This window comes from Schistocerca cancellata, chromosome 3, assembly GCF_023864275.1.
Source record: "Schistocerca cancellata isolate TAMUIC-IGC-003103 chromosome 3, iqSchCanc2.1, whole genome shotgun sequence".
In the NCBI taxonomy this organism is placed as follows: domain Eukaryota; kingdom Metazoa; phylum Arthropoda; class Insecta; order Orthoptera; family Acrididae; genus Schistocerca; species Schistocerca cancellata.
The window spans coordinates 190,407,457-190,423,697 of NC_064628.1; positions in this window are offsets into that span (position 1 = coordinate 190,407,457).

The window sequence follows — 16,241 nt, forward strand, 5'->3', positions numbered from 1 at the left end:
CGGTATCCTTTGCTGAGAAGTGGGTAGTCCTTTGGAACCCCAAATTTGTTTGCCTATCGAGCTTGTTCCATCCACTTGTCATTATTATCAGGTTCTTTGGCGGGAGGCCACTTAGGCGTCCACAAAACTGTTGCGATGATTTGGTGCAGTGTCACCTGGCCCAATTTTCCCTGGGATATTGCCGTCTAGTGGTGGGGTGGGAGCTTTGTAAAATCGCCAAGCCAGGCCTCAGTTCACGTCGGAACGAGAACAACACCCCATGGATAAGCTGTTTATTTATTACGTTAGTCACCTACCCCATACTAAGGCCGGGTCGTCGTGGACGCTTTCCCTCGTTTTCTTTGGCTTCTTCCTACCTGGGTGATGAAGGCATCTGTAAGTATCTACCATCTGACTAGCATATGTTTTCTGTTTGACAATCCTAGAGGGCTAGTGAGTGACAACGCACCCACCTTTATTTCCAGTAATTTTAAGCGGTTTTGTTTTGGCAGTAAATCAAGCATATCATGACCACTCCCTATTACCTGCAGCCTTCCTATGCGGAAATGGTAAATAGAAACCTTAAGGCCACGCTTGTAATTTATCATGTAAGGCTTCAAACCAAGTGGGATAGTTCCATTCAGTGGATCAACCTTGCTTTTAACTACATTCAGCATAAAGCCTCTAGGGCAGTCCTGGCGACTCTGGCGCCTTTCAATCGTCTTAAATCCCCCTTACCCAATATTTGGAACGTCCGTGGTCTTTTGCCCCAAATTATTGATTCGATGTTATTAATCAAAATGGAGGATGGGCGTGGAGGAATACTGAACTTGCCTATAATTCGTTGAAGAAGCGTTACAATCAGAGGAAGAGGCACTTCCAGATTAAGCCACGTGACAGAACCAACTTCCAAAATTTCACCACTGTTGGAGGCTCGACAGGATCTGGCTCTTATAAGCTCGCCCCATGATATCTAGGTTCTTGTAATGTTTTGAGGGTTTTGAGTCCGTTAAACCTTACGGTGCTTCACTCCCAGACCAGGATAAATTTCAGGGTCCATATTAGCCAAGTCCAGAGCTCTAATCAGCTCCAACTGTTGGGCGCCTGCACAGAGGGGCGCTGTTTGTCTTTAGTGGTGGAGGTTGAGGCGTGTCAGCTGGTTCTATGGTCTTACATCTTTGCCTACTGGCGCGATCTGTCTCTGTGTAGTCGCCTGGCGACGCTTCAGTCACATGTTAGTCGACTCTTTGGTTGCAGTTTTTTTGGAGCCAGTTATTTACAACATGGGCAGTTAGTCAGAGAGGGACTAGAGGAACATGTGACGTGAAGTCAGCTGTTCACAGAGCTTACGGCCTCACGATTATGTAAGCGTCTGGTGGTCAGTGGAGTTGTGTTAGTCCGTAATACTTGGCCTAATGTGAACGCAGCCGGTTTATCCCGGATTAAGGAGGCATGATTGTTGATGTGGGTGTTGGAGTGCTGTTCAGTTTCTAGTGCTGTCTTTTGTGCCATGAGGTAAGGTTCTCATTACCTGATTGACATACGCGCTCTAGTGTTGAAGTTGCTCACGCTACACTGGATTGCCTGTGGTTCTCCATCACTCTCTCTCAAGTATTAAGTTTGCTTTCCTCTGACTCTGTCTGAAATTATCTGAGTGCCATATATGACGTATTTTAAAATTTCTTTTAGTTGCAATTTTTTCAATGTCTGCTTATTTTGTCATCCAGGCCTGAAATTAATTGTGTCTTACGTTCTAGGCCACCAACTTCTGAGGTGGAAACTGAGTCTTATGTGTATTGGAAATTGTTGCTTCCTGACTGATGTAACAACTGTAAAAAAGCCTACTGCCATGGTAATTAACTTCCATAACTCTGGTGAGATTTTACCCCTCTCAAAAGAGTATTAATATTTATCTTTCTAAATTCAATTACTGTTGTTGTTGTTTGAGTGTTAGCCCTTAACGTCTGCCTCTTGCCTTTCAACTCCTTAAGTTAATATGTTAGAGTAGCCCTGTGATCTTGGTTATTAGAAAAATTTTTGTTATATTGTATTATAGGATATACTGATTACTCATCTTAGCAATTCTTACTGTAATATTTTTGTTGTAGTATATAAGATTTGGTTGCGGCTTGCAGGTACGCTCACATTGAGTTTCTTCTTTTGGTTTGAGCATTTTCACATGCTCTATGATTATTTTAAATGAATTCTATGTCTGCTTGTTTGTTCTCGGTATTCCGAGCTGTTTCTAGCGTTTGGAGGGACTGCTACGAGGAGTTTTCTGTTATCAACTGGTTCATCTGGCGTTGCCTGTCTGCACCGGCTGCGTATGTTCGCGTGGTTGGCACGCCGCTTCCCGTCTCACCATCGTTTCTAAGACAGTGTGGCCCTCTGGCGTCCTATGGCGTCCCTCGTAAGTCGAATTTCTATCGCGTAGCAAGCGGGCGTTAATTTTCCCTGAAGTTCCCGTTATTTTAAAGCACCTTACTCTGACCTGACATGCTGTATCATGCTTTTCTATGTTTTCCCTGTTTGAAATTTGGTTTCAACGTAGTAGTATTAATATTGGTGTGGCGCTCAATTTGTTAAAAAGGGATTTTATTATATTTAGTGACAGTATCTTGATTATGCCCAAGGGACTTCTCTGATTGACCAAAGATTGGATATCTGCAACGATAATTGTACCTGTGCTCATTGCATAAAATATTATTACTATTATTACCAAATGGCAAACAGTTTTTCAGTTAGCAAACCGTAGAACTTTCATGTTTTTCCTTCTCTTGTAAGTTATATTCATTAATATCAAGTATCCCCGTTGACTAGCCAGATGTTTCAACTGTAATCTTTAGCATCAATTCTGTCATTGTTTGCCCAGCGCTAAGTGAATTGCTTGTTAGCCCTTCCAAAACTAGTGCCTCTTATACATTTAAATTAACTAATTACTCATGAACTGGTTTAATTGAAGAAATTATGGAGTAATTGCCTAAAGTAATAAGTGAGTTGTGATAAACTCCCTGCACCTTTCCCACACCCATTTAGTTGTTCCTTTATCCTGGGAAGTCCATTGACATTGATGGGTAATCTACTCACACATAAATAAAAATGTTTGTGTGTGTGTGTGTGTGTGTTTGATCTATATTCTATATCTGTGATATTTGTGCATGCCTACTGGGATGCCATTTGTACGTAATTAAAGAACATAAAAAAATTGAAGATTATATATATATATATATATATATGTCATCAGTCTACTGACTGGTTTGATGCGGCCCGCCACGAATTCCTTTCCTGTGCTAACCTCTTCATCTCAGAGTAGCACTTGCAACTTACGTCGTCAATTATTTGCTTGACGTATTCCAATCTCTGTCTTCCTCTACAGTTTTTGCCCTCTACAGCTCCCTCTAGTACCATAAGAGTCAACCCCTCATGTCTCAGCAGGTGTCCTATCATCCTGTCTCTTCTCCTAATCAGTGTTTTCCACATATTCCTTTCCTCTCCGATTCTGCGTAGAACCTCCTCATTCCTTACCTTATCAGTCCACATAATTTTCAACATTCGTCTATAGCACCACATCTCAAATGCTTCGATTCTCTCCTGTTCCGGTTTTCCCACAGTCCATGTTTCACTACCATACAATGCTGTACTCCAGACGTACATCCTCAGAAATTTCTTCCTGAAATTAGGGCCGGTATTGATATTAGTAGACTTCTCTAGGCCAGAAATGCCTTTTTTGCGATAGCGACTCTGCTTTTGATGTCCTCCTTGCTCCGTCCGTCATTGGTTATTTTATTGCCTAGGTAGCAGAATTCCTTAACTTCATTGACTTCGTGACCATCAATCCTGATGTTAAGTTTCTCGCTGTTCTCATTTCTACTACTACTCATTACCTTCGTCTTTCTCCGATTTATTCTCAAACCATACTGTGTACTCATTAGACTGTTCATTCCGTTCAGCAGATCATTTGATTCTTCTTCACTTCCACTCAGGATAGCAATGTCATCAGCGAATCGTATCATTGATATCCTTTCACCTTGTATTTATATTTCCATTCCTGAACCTTTCTTTTATTTCCATCATTGCTTCCTCGATGTACAGATTGAAGAGTAGAGGCGAAAGGCTACAGCCTTGTCTTATACCCTTCTTAATACGAGCACTTCGTTCTAGATCGTCCACTCTTATTATTCCCTCTTGGTTGTTGTACATATTGTATATGACCCGTCTGTCCCTATAGCTTACTCCTACTTTTTTCAGAATCTCGAACAGCTTGCACCATTTTATATTGTCGAACGCTTTTTCCAGGTCGACAAATCCTATGAAAGTGTCTTGATTTTTCTTTAGCCTTGCTTCCATTATTAGCCGTAACGTCAGAATTGCCTCTCTCGTCCCTTTACTTTTCCTAAAGCCAAACTGATTGTCACCTAGCGCATTCTCAATTTTCTGTTCCATTATTCTGTATATTATTCTTGTAAGCAGCTTCGATGCATGAGCTGTTAAGCTGATTGTGCGATAATTCTCGCACTTGTCAGCTCTTGCCGTCTTCGGAATTGTGTGGATGATGCTTTTCCGAAAGTCAGATGGTATATCGCCAGACTCATATATTCTACACACCAACATGAATAGTCGTTTTGTTGCCACTTCCCCCAATGATATTAGAAATTCTGATGGAACGTTATCTATCCCATCTGCCTTATTTGACCGTAAGTCCTCCAAAGCTCTTTTAAATTCCGATTCTAATACTGGATCCCCTATCTCTTCTAAATCGACTTCTGTTTCTTCTTCTATCACATCAGACAAATCTTCACCCCCATAGAGGCTTTCAATGTATTCTTTCCACCTATCTGCTCTCTCCTCTGCATTTAACAGTTGCACTCTTAATGTTACCACCGTTGCTTTTAATGTCACCAAAGGTTGTTTTGACTTTCCTGTATGCTGAGTCTGTCTTTCCGACAATCATATCTTTTTCGATGTCTTCACATGTTTCCTGCAGCCATTTCGTCTTAGCTTCCCTCCACTTCCTATATATTTCATTCCTCAGCGACTTGTAGTTCGGTATTCCTCATTTTCCCGGAACATGTTTGTACTTCCTCCTTTCATCAATCAACTGAAGTATTTCTTCTGTTACCCACGGTTTCTTCGCAGCTACCTTCTTTGTTCCTATGTTTTTCTTCCCAACTTCTTTGATGGCCCTTTTTAGAGATGTCCACTCCTCTTCAACTGTACTGCCTACTGCGCTATTCCTTATTGCTGTTCCTATAGCGTTAGAGATCTTCAAACGTATCTCGTCATCCCTAAGTACTTCCGTATCCCACTTCTTTGCGTATTGATTCTTCCTGACTAATGTCTTGAACTTCAGCCTACTCTTCATCACTAGTATGTTGTGATCTCAGTCTATATCTGCTCTTGGGTACGCCTTACAATCCAGTATCTGATTTCGGAATCTCTGTCTGACCATGATGTAATCTAATTGAAATCTTCCCGTATCTCTCGGCCTTTTCCAAGTATACCCTCTCCTCTTGTGATTCTTGAACAGGGTATTCGCTATTACTAGTTGAAACAGAACTCAATTAGTCTTTCTCCTCTTTCATTCCTTGTCCCAAGCCCATATTCTCGTGTAACCTTTTCTTCTACTCCTTCCCCTACAACTGCATTCCAGTCGCCCATGACTATTAGATTTTCGTACCCCTTTACATCCTGCATTACCCTTTCAATATCCTCATACACTTTCTCTATCTGTTCATCTTCTGCTTGCGACGTTGGCATGTATACCTGAACTATCGTTGTCGGTGTTGGTCTGCTGTCGTTTCTGATTAGAACAACCCGGTCACTGAACTGTTCACAGTAACACACCCTCTGCCCTACCTTCCTATTCAGAACGAACCCTACACCTGTTATACCATTTTCTGCTGCTGTTGATATTACCCGATACTCATCTGACCAGAAATCCGTGTCTTCCTTCCACTTCTCTTCACTGACTCCCACTATATCTAGATTGAGCCTTTGCATTTCCCTTTTCAGATTTTCTAGTTTCCCTACCACGTTCAAGCTTCTGACATTCCACGCCCCGACTCGTAGAACGTTATCCTTTCGTAGATTATTCAATATTTTGCTCATGGTAACCTCCCCCTTGGCAGTCCCCTCCCGGAGATCCGAATGGGGGACTATTCCGGAATCTTATGCCAATGGAGAGATCATCATGACACTTCTTCAATTACAGGCCACATGTCCTGTGGATACACGTTACGTGTCTTTAATGCAGTGGTTTCCATTGCCTTCTGCATCCTCATGTCGTTGATCATTGCTGATTCTTCCGCCTTTAGGGGCAATTTCCCACCCCTAGGACAAGACACTGCCCTGAACCTCCATCCGCTCCTCCACCCTCTTTGACAAGGCCTTTGGCAGAATGAGGCTGACTTCTCATGCCGGAAGTCTTCGGCCGCCAATGATGATTATTTATCAAAATTTAGGCAGTGGCAGGGAACGATTATGAATCAAAGACGCTACCCCTAGACCACGGGTACCCTATGTAAGATATATAAGCTATACCATAGATAGCGGTGGCTGAATCGTGCTCTATAATTATATTTTCAGTGTGGTGCACTAGCAGGTATATAAAAAGGTGCATGTTTCCAAATGCAGCATTGAGTCGAAATTTCAAAGCACTCGTTGAAGAACTTTTGAAGATTTAAACTTTTGTACAGAGAACACGAGAATTTCATATTATTTGTTCATAAGGTAATGTACATATAGCACATCTTTATGTTGTAAAACACATGCATATTCAAATGCGGCATCGTAACAAAATTTCAATGTGTTCAGTGAACATGATTATGTACAAATTAACATTTCATTCTATATAAATTCGAAGACACGTATGTTCTTATACACTTACTACAGTGCAGCATATAATGTATGGATATTTACGGCGATATAATTCGCTTATCTATGTGCTTTAGTGCAAGCAGCAACGACTTCAAAAACCACGGACAAGTTATTTCATGTTTTCTCAATCGCTGTGCGCAAACTGTTAATGCTACAGAAGAAAAGGAACAGGACCATTTTGTAGGAAATTTAATATAGTTAAATTTTGTAGTGGGATACTTTTTTGGTGAAGGCAACGGTTTTCGAGTGATTCAAGGAAAACGTAATTGAAAGTCACTTTTGCATGTTTTTCTTAAATAGTTTGAAAACTACGACATCAAGCGAAAAGTATCATAATACGATATTTAACTATATTACGTTTCTTACAAAATAATGCTATTCATTTTATGACTAATAGTTTTCACAGAGCGAGGGAGAGAATATGAAAATCTGGCACATGCTATTTGAAGGTGTTGTGGGTTGCATAAAATCCATAGGTAGGGGCAACTGGACCACCCTGTATATGTAAAAATTATTGGGGAAGTCAATAAAAATGTAAATGTTCGTTTTTACAAAATTGTAAATCCCGAATATTCTTCATTGATTGCTTTGAAATTTTGACACAACGTTGCATTCGAACGAGTTTATGTTTTTATAACCTTATTTTTAATATATATAATACATAAGTAGATACGTTAATACATAGTGGGGAAATGTTATTACCAAATAAGAGGGAAGAATAAGACTGGGAGACAAAAATGAAGTGCTGGGATCAAAAATGATTAAGACAGGTGTGCAGTGTTTCGCCCCTACTGTTCAGTCTGTTCATTGAAGAAACAGTGACTGAAACAAAAGAAAGGTTCAAGAATGAGATTAAAATTTAAGGTGAAAACATGTCATTGCTGACAATCGCTGGTTATATTGCCGTCTTCAGTAAAAGCAATGATGAGTTACACGACATGATGAACGGTGAAAATAGTATAGTGGGTACGTTCAGCTTCTCCATTGGGGACAACAAAGTAAATGAAATTAATTTTGCTACGTCTGAAACATAATAACACATGATGGACGGAACATGGTTGAGATAAGAAGCCAGTTCTCACGAGCAAAGAGGATAACTCTAACCAACAGAAATCTTGAATTATCAAACATAGCCCTTAATTTAGGGAAGACGTTTTTGAGACGTTTGAGTACAGAATTGTATAGGAGTGAAACATGAACTGTTGGGAAAACGTAGAAAAAATGAAGCGAAGCGTCTGAGATGCTGAGCTACAGACGGATTTTGAAAATTAGGAGGCCGGATAAAATAAAGAATGTCGAGCTTCTATGCAGAATCGGCGGTGAAAGGAACTTAATAAACACCGACAAAAAAAAGGCACAGGAGGCATGTATCCAACTAACAATTGTGAATGTAGGATGCAAACGCTACCACGAGATGAAGAGAATATAACAAGAAAGGAATGTATGGCCGGCTGCATCAAAGTCAATTGACTGGTGACACAAAATATTTACATGCCTTTGCCTGAAGGGCTTCCTACTACAACGCACTCTGGTCCTTCCCGCGTAAGGTACAGTTGCAGGAAAGTGCTTCAACGAGTACCGCAATGTTTTTCCCTGTTACAGACGCCATATTAGTTGGAATTTCGGACTACACTCCAAATTAACAAACCGGCAATACGCTTTTCACAAATGGATAAAATATTTGATAGGAACGGTAGATTTAGATGAATAGAAATAATACATACAATGATACACAAAGTGAACATTTAGGAATATTTCTCGAACATGAATGTAAATCTGGCACCATGAGTAAGGATCTGCACGTCCCACTAATTTCTACCTTACTTAAGTCTATGCTTTTAGGTCCACTAAAGTCTACGATTTCTCTTGCATACGGAGCAACCTATGAAAAACAGCTTCTAATCTGCAGTTGATATAATTTTTTTATCACACTGTAATTCTCATCTTTCTAGTCATTCCAGATACCAACTGCATCAAGCGTATAACAAACGTAGTATTTTAAAATAGTATACAGTAATACAAAATGTTACATTACAAACAACAATTTTCACTGCATCAAAAATTCTGATTTGTTCGTTTGTATAATCATTAAGAGTTATTTGAAAGTAATGAAAGTCGGCCAGAGTGGCCGAGCGGTTCTAGGCACTCCAGACTGGAACCGCTCGACCGCTACGGTCGCTGGTTCGAATCCTGCCGCGGGCTTGGATGTGTGTGATATCCTTAGGTTAGTTAGGTTTATGTAGTTCTAAGTTCTGGGGGACTGATGACCACAGCAGTTAAGTCCCATAGTTAAGAAAAAGGTAATGAAAAATCTATTTGCGTAGACTAAAGCGCTGAGCGAATTCTGAATTTAATACCTACAAAAAACAAATTGTAAATACATATGAATGCAGATAATCGATGTGCCACCGTGTGGACTTACGCGCGAGAGAAGGTGCAGTTTGTGTACAAGTTCAGTTGGGGAAATCAGAAAACCATAAGTCTCACGGCAATTTAGTCAGCACCAAGCTGACGTATGATACTTCAGCGCCAGTTGTGGTAAAAAAAATTAAAGCATCTTGAGGCATATTAATATTTACAGTGACAACATTTAAAGCTCGTAACCATTATAAACATAAGTGCTCCGTGTCTGCTCTTTGTAAGAATTACATTTCTCTTAAGAAAAAAATGGTTCAAGTGACCCTGAGCACTATGGGACTTAACATCTGAGGTCATCAGTCACCTAGAACTTAGAAGTACTTAAATGTAACTAACCTAAGGATATCACACACATCCATTCCCGAGGCAGGATTCAAACCTGCAACCGTAGCGGCCGCGCGGTGCCAGACTGAAGCGCCTAGAACCGCTCGGCCACACCGGCCGGCTATCAGTTTAGAAACGTAACATAAAGTCTTCGTGGACAAGTTGTTCAAAGCATCACTCCTACTAGTCTAACGACTTATTCGCTAGGTCACCAAATACCGCATGTAAACGACACACACACACACACACACATATATATATATATATATATATATATATATATATATATATATATATACACCAGGTCTCAATTTGGGCTAAACAGAAACATGTGGTAGTGATTCCAAAACCGGTTATTCTGAGGTAGGGAACAGATAGTCTGAAATGTATTATGGACATACGAAGCGTACACCACATAATAACAACTAACTCATAATAGTAAATAACTCATAATAAGTGACGACCGCCAGTCTTAATTCATGCTTGGCAGCGGAGCATGAAGTTCTGCAGCACTCTCTCAACGATCCTTGGTGTTGCTGTACCAGGAGACATGTAGCTTGGACCCTTGCAAGCAGGTCTTTATCCGTTTCTACGGGAACTTCATACTCGAAAATCTTGACATAAGCCCAGAGGAATAAGTCTAGAAGTCTGAGATCCGGCGCTGACGGTGAAGCTGGTAACGGGCAAGGGACAGGTCCTCCCTTCCCTATCTAACGATGAGGTTCGTGTTGCTCAGATGCTCGTGGACACTAACACAGGAATGGGCCTGTGCATCCTTGTGTTGAAACCATATCCTTTCGTGGACAACACGTGGTACAGCCTCCAAGAACTGAGACTATACGTCTCGCAAGAACAGCAGGTAAAGTGGACTAGTGAAATGGGGAAGGCAACAAATAGTATCCTGTTAGGTGATCTTGGACAACCCTCGCCCATTCAGCGACAGAGGGACGTTGTTGGTGACCACCGATGTGGGTGACGTGGGTATTATACTCACTCCAGATATGGCCGTTGCATACCAAAACTACCGAATGGCACCTTATTAGTGAACAACACAAACTGTACGAAATTCAGCACTTCAGCATTGCGATGGATAATTCATTGACAGAAGAGAACGCGAAACTCAGAATCTGTTGGTTTTAGTGCTTGAAGATGTTATTTATGATAGGGGTATAATACTTCTTCCACCTACATTTTCCACACTAAATCTTTTGAAGTTTACGTCTAGCGTGTAGTTTGGCTGGTGTATGTTACTGGGTGATCGGCCACACGATGCAACACCATCTCCTCAAAGTCTAGTATTAGCCATGGCTTTGGCTGTAAAATTGGCCGGCTCTCTGTTCTGTGAAGAGCCCCGTATCTCGTAAGGAGATAAACTTCTTCCAATTATGATGGCCCCTGCTGGAAAAAAGTTCAATGTACATTTGTGCTGCTTTACGTGCACTACATCCTTCCGCACCGTGCATTAAATGCATCTCTGACAACTCTCGTGACGAGTCTTGTTCCATATTTGAATATACGTCATGCACTATGCGCAGTAAAACACCTCATAATCGACACATCACAAGGTGTCTGATGCGATTGAGTACTCACAGCAGGGAAATTGGCGTGCGTGCGGCACAGGTTACTACGCCGGTGCGATGCATGAGTTCGGCATGTGACACATTTGCTATGGGCTAAGTTGTGTACTATGTCTGTGTCGTGGTCAGGGGTGAATGGTGTTTATCATGCTCTTCTTGTTCCAGTCTACTAGAGACACTCGGGATCTTTGCGAATGTGCAGCAGAACTAGGTGCGCCGCTGCAATGCGTGCACTGAGATTAGCGGTCGTTATTTTGAACTATTACTACGAGCTACGTTGCTGTTATGCGGTGCACACTATGTATGTCCATAACACGATAAACATTCATTTACGACCATTGGTTCCCTGTCTTAGTATGATCGGTTGTGGACTCGGAGTCACCGGTTTCAATATACATGCATAAAAAAAAAGTTTTGATCACCTCGGATCCGAGATTTCCGGAACCTGTACAGAAAACTGGGATAGAGATCGACGTTAACATCATTTACGCCATTTTTATTGCTCATGAAAACCACACAGTGCATGTTGTACGACCATTCAGTGAGACCTTCAGAAATGGTGGTCCGGACTCCTGTACACACAGGTACTCCAAATACACAGTGACACGTCCTCTTGCCTTGTTGCATGCCTATATTCGTTGTGGCATACTATCCACAAGTTCATCAAGGCACTGTTGGTCCAGATTGTCCCACGCCTCAACGGCGATTCGGCGTAGATCCCTCAGAGTGGCTGGTGGGTCACGTCGTCCATAAACAGCCCTTTTCAATCTATCCCAGGCATGTTTGATAGGGTTCATATCTGGAGAACATGTTGGCCCCTCTAGCCGAGCGATGTTGTTATCCTGAAAGAAGTCTTTCACAAGATGTGCACGATTTGGGCGCGACTTGTCATCCATGAAGACGAATGCGTCACCAGAACGTTGCCGATATGGTTGCACTATGAGTCAGCGGATGGAATTCACGTATCGTGCAGCCGTTACGGCGCCATCCAAGACCACCAGCGGCGTACGTCGCCAGCACATAATGCCACCCCGAACCAGCAGGTGACCTCCACCTTGCTGCACCTGCTGGACAGTGTGTCTGGCATTCAGCCTGACTAGGTTGCCTCCAAACACGTCTCCGACATTGTCAGGTTCAAGGCATATTCGATACTCATGGGTGAAGTGAACGCGATACCAATCCTGAGCGGTGCACTCGGCATGTTTTTGGTCCCATCTGTAACGCGCTGCATGGTGTCGTGGTTGTAAAGATAGACTTCACCATGGACTTCGGGAGTGAAGTTACGCATCATGGAGCCTATTGCGCACAGTTTGAGTAGTAACACGACGTCCTGTGGCTGCACGAAAAGCATTATTCAACATGATGGCCTGCTGTCAGGGTTCCTCCAACCCATAATCCGTAGATAGCGTCACGTACTGCAGTAGTAGCCCTTGAGCGGCCTGAACGAGGCATGTCATCGACAGTTCCGGTCTCTCTGTGTCTCCTCCATGTCCGAACAACATAGCTTTGTTTCACTCTGAGACGCCTGGACACTTCCCTAGTCGAGAGCGCTTCCTGTCTTGAAGTCTAGTCATGGTTGAACTACAGACAACACGAGCCGTGTACCTCCTTCCTGGTGGAATGACTGGAACTGATCGGCTGTAGGCCCCTTCCCCCCGCCCGTCTAATAGGCGCTGCTCATGCATGGTTGTTTACATCTTTGGGCGGGTTTAGTGACATGTCTGAACAATCAAAGGGACTGTGTCTGTGATACAGTACCCACAGTTAACGTCTATCCTCTGGAGTTCTGGGAACTGGGGTGATGCAAAACTTTCTTGGTATATATGTGAGAGTGTGTGATGTATGTATGTATGTATATATATATATGTGTGTGTGTGTGTGTGTGTTAGTTACTTTGGTACGGTATTTATCTTCTGCAACAGTAAGCACATTGTTTGAAAACAATCAGCTATTAGCTGGACAAAAATTGTTTTACTTATGCACCGTATTTACCGCTTTCAGGCTTCAACTGCCCTTCTTCAGAAGAATAGAATTTCGTATCTGCTTCTGAAACAGAAGTGCCAAAAACCGATTAAAAAATTTATTTTGTGCAAATGATGGTTGATGTTTTCAGGCTACTATGGAGTCACAATAAACCTTTCCTTTCATTTATTGGTTACGGTTTTTACAAAAGGCCAACATCCTAGAAGCTACTGAAGTATTGTTCCAGACTTCAAATGTTTACTATTAAGGTGCACGGAGCATCAATGAAAGTATATCAGTCTTTTTCAAATGGGTATCTGTACAGCCCCGAAACACGTCACTCCATTAGAAAAGAGGAACCATATTCATTGAGCCGCGCGGGATTAGCCGAGCGGTCTTAGGCGTTGCAGTCATGGACTGTGCGGCTTGTCCCTCCGGAGGTTCGAGTCCTCCCTCGGGCATGGATGTGTGTGTTTGTCCTTAGGATAATTTAGGTTTAGTAGTCTGTAAGCTTAGTGACTGATGACCTTAGCAGTTAAGTCCCATAAGATTCTACACACATTTGAACACATACTCATTGATGCTAGATTTCTGTAATTTTGGACGACTACAATTTCGAATGGTACTTTGTGTTCCAGCGTCACTTTCCTTCTTTCCAGTTCCAGACGCGTATGGTTCGATGGAAGAATGGTTGCTGGTAAGACCCTGTATGGGATAAATCTCTCTTGCTTTATCTTCATGATCTTTTACTGAGTTGTATGTAGGAGAAAGCAATGTACTGGTTAACTGTTCTAGGAACGTACCCTCGCAGAACTTTAACAGTAATCATGGCATGATAACGCCTGTCTTCCATCGCCTGCCACTGGAGTTGGCTAAGCATTTCCGTGAAGCTTTCGCGCTTCCTAAATGAATCTGGATGTAACGCGCTGCATTATCGTCCGCGAAAAGCCTCATAGAACTTCTGACGTGAGTAATGGTCGTACAACAATCCCCTGTAGCAGGCCCGAAGTTACGTCTAAAGACTTCGTTCTGTTTGCTAGAAATTCTTCAACACAGTCGTACAGTTGCCTCTCATTCCGTACACTAGTATTTTGTTCATTAGGCAGCCGAATGTATGCTATATGAAGGGACAGAGACTGTTACGGCCTACATCTGTATGAAATAGATATGTTTTCACTATTTCGAATGCGATTAGACTTCAGCTGCGCAATTTACTGGGGACAAATGAAAAATTTATCTGGACGTGGACCCAGTCCTGGATTTCCCGCTACACAAGCGGTCACATTAACCCCTTCGGCTACCCGAGCATGCCTCCCAGACCTTACCAATCCCCTGTATGTCATTGTGTATACGTGAAGAGGGAAATCTAGACTCACGTCCTAGTCCGTCACAAATTTTCATATGTAGTCAACAAATTGTCCAGCTGAAGTACAATCATAATCGTAATTGTGAATACATTTCTTCTGTTTTATACAGCCTTAGACTGTAGCAGCGCCTGTTCCCTCAGATATCACATGCATGACTGAAGGACACTACAAGATACTTTTATACGCCTAGATAGGCTGCGAAATTAATAAAGAAGTCTCTTCCTGTGCGGGATTAACAGCAACTGTGCAAGAGCAAGGCGAGGATGTGGACACACAGCGGTATGAAGGGATGTGAGTCGCTCCAGGAAGTGGGCTCGGACCGTCGAGGTGGTTGAAGTAACCGGTCGTGTAAGGCGGGAAACCTCTGAGAACAGTTCTCCCGTCGGCATGCTCGCTTTGTCCAGACTTGAGTTGCTAGAAAGGATTCCCACAGACCACCCACACACCAACAATAGAGTAGGAAATTAGAAAATTGCAGCGAGGTGCAGGAAGATCTGCAGCGGATAGGCACTTGGTGCAAGGAGTGGTTGGTTGGTTTGTGGGTTTAAGGGACCAGACAGCAACGGCCATCGGTCCCCAGGGAGTGGCCACTGACCCTTAACTTAGACAAATGTAATGCATTCCGAATACATAGAAAGAAGGATCCTTTATTGTATGATCATATGATAGCGGAACAAAAACTGGTAGCACTTACTTCTGTAAAATATCTGGGAGTATGCGTGCGGAACGATTTGAAGTGGAATGATCATATAAAGTTAATTGTAGGTAAGGTGGGTGCCAGGTTGAGATTCATTGGGAGATTCCTTAGAAAATGTAGTCCATCAACAAAGGAGGTGGCTTACAAAACACTCGTTCGACCTATACTTTGCCCATGAGTGTGGGATTCGTACCGTGTCAGGTTGAGATAGAGAAGATCCAAAGAAGAGCTGCGCGTTTCGTCACAGGTTTATTTTGTGAACATGATAGCGTTATGGAGATGTTTAGCAAACTCAAGTGGCAGATTCTGCAAGGGAGGCGCTCTGCATCGCGGTGTAGTTTGCTATCCACGTCTCGAGAGGGTGCGTTTATGGATGAGGTATCGAATATATTGCTTCCCCCTACTTATACCTCCGGAGGAGATCACGAATGTAAAATTAGAGAGAATCGAGAGCGCACGGAGGCTTTCCGGCAGTCGTTCTTCCCGCGACCCGTACGCTGCTGGAACAGGAAACGGAGGTAATGACAGTGGCACGTGAAGTGACCTCCGCCACACACACGTTGTCTTCCTTACTTTAGTATTCATTAAAAATTACACAATTTAACGTTCTCCCACTAAGTTTAAAGCTCCGATGTTACAATACTTAGCGCTGGCAACTCGGAACGCATTTCTTCATTATTCCATCCAAACTGACTGCACCAGTGGAAAGCTTGTTTCTTCAGAATTGATGCAACTTTTTCTCCATCGTAATGTCCTTCTAGACAGATATTCGTTTTCTGTATTATAATGTCTATTTCGTGCTACAATCTATTTACGTTGTATACATTTCATTTTGTGTACTAGAAGTACATTCAGTGGATTTTTTTCTAGAGTAACGTGGCGTTAGTTTAACATATGAGGGCTTCAGTAGTGAAAGCTCACACCACGATTATTAATTACGAACAAATTGTTGCTTACTGTTACACATCTGTGCTGCCAAAATTTTTCTTTTGTCATCCGGTCAAAGGTTATTGAACCCACATCAACTTTACTCAACGACAC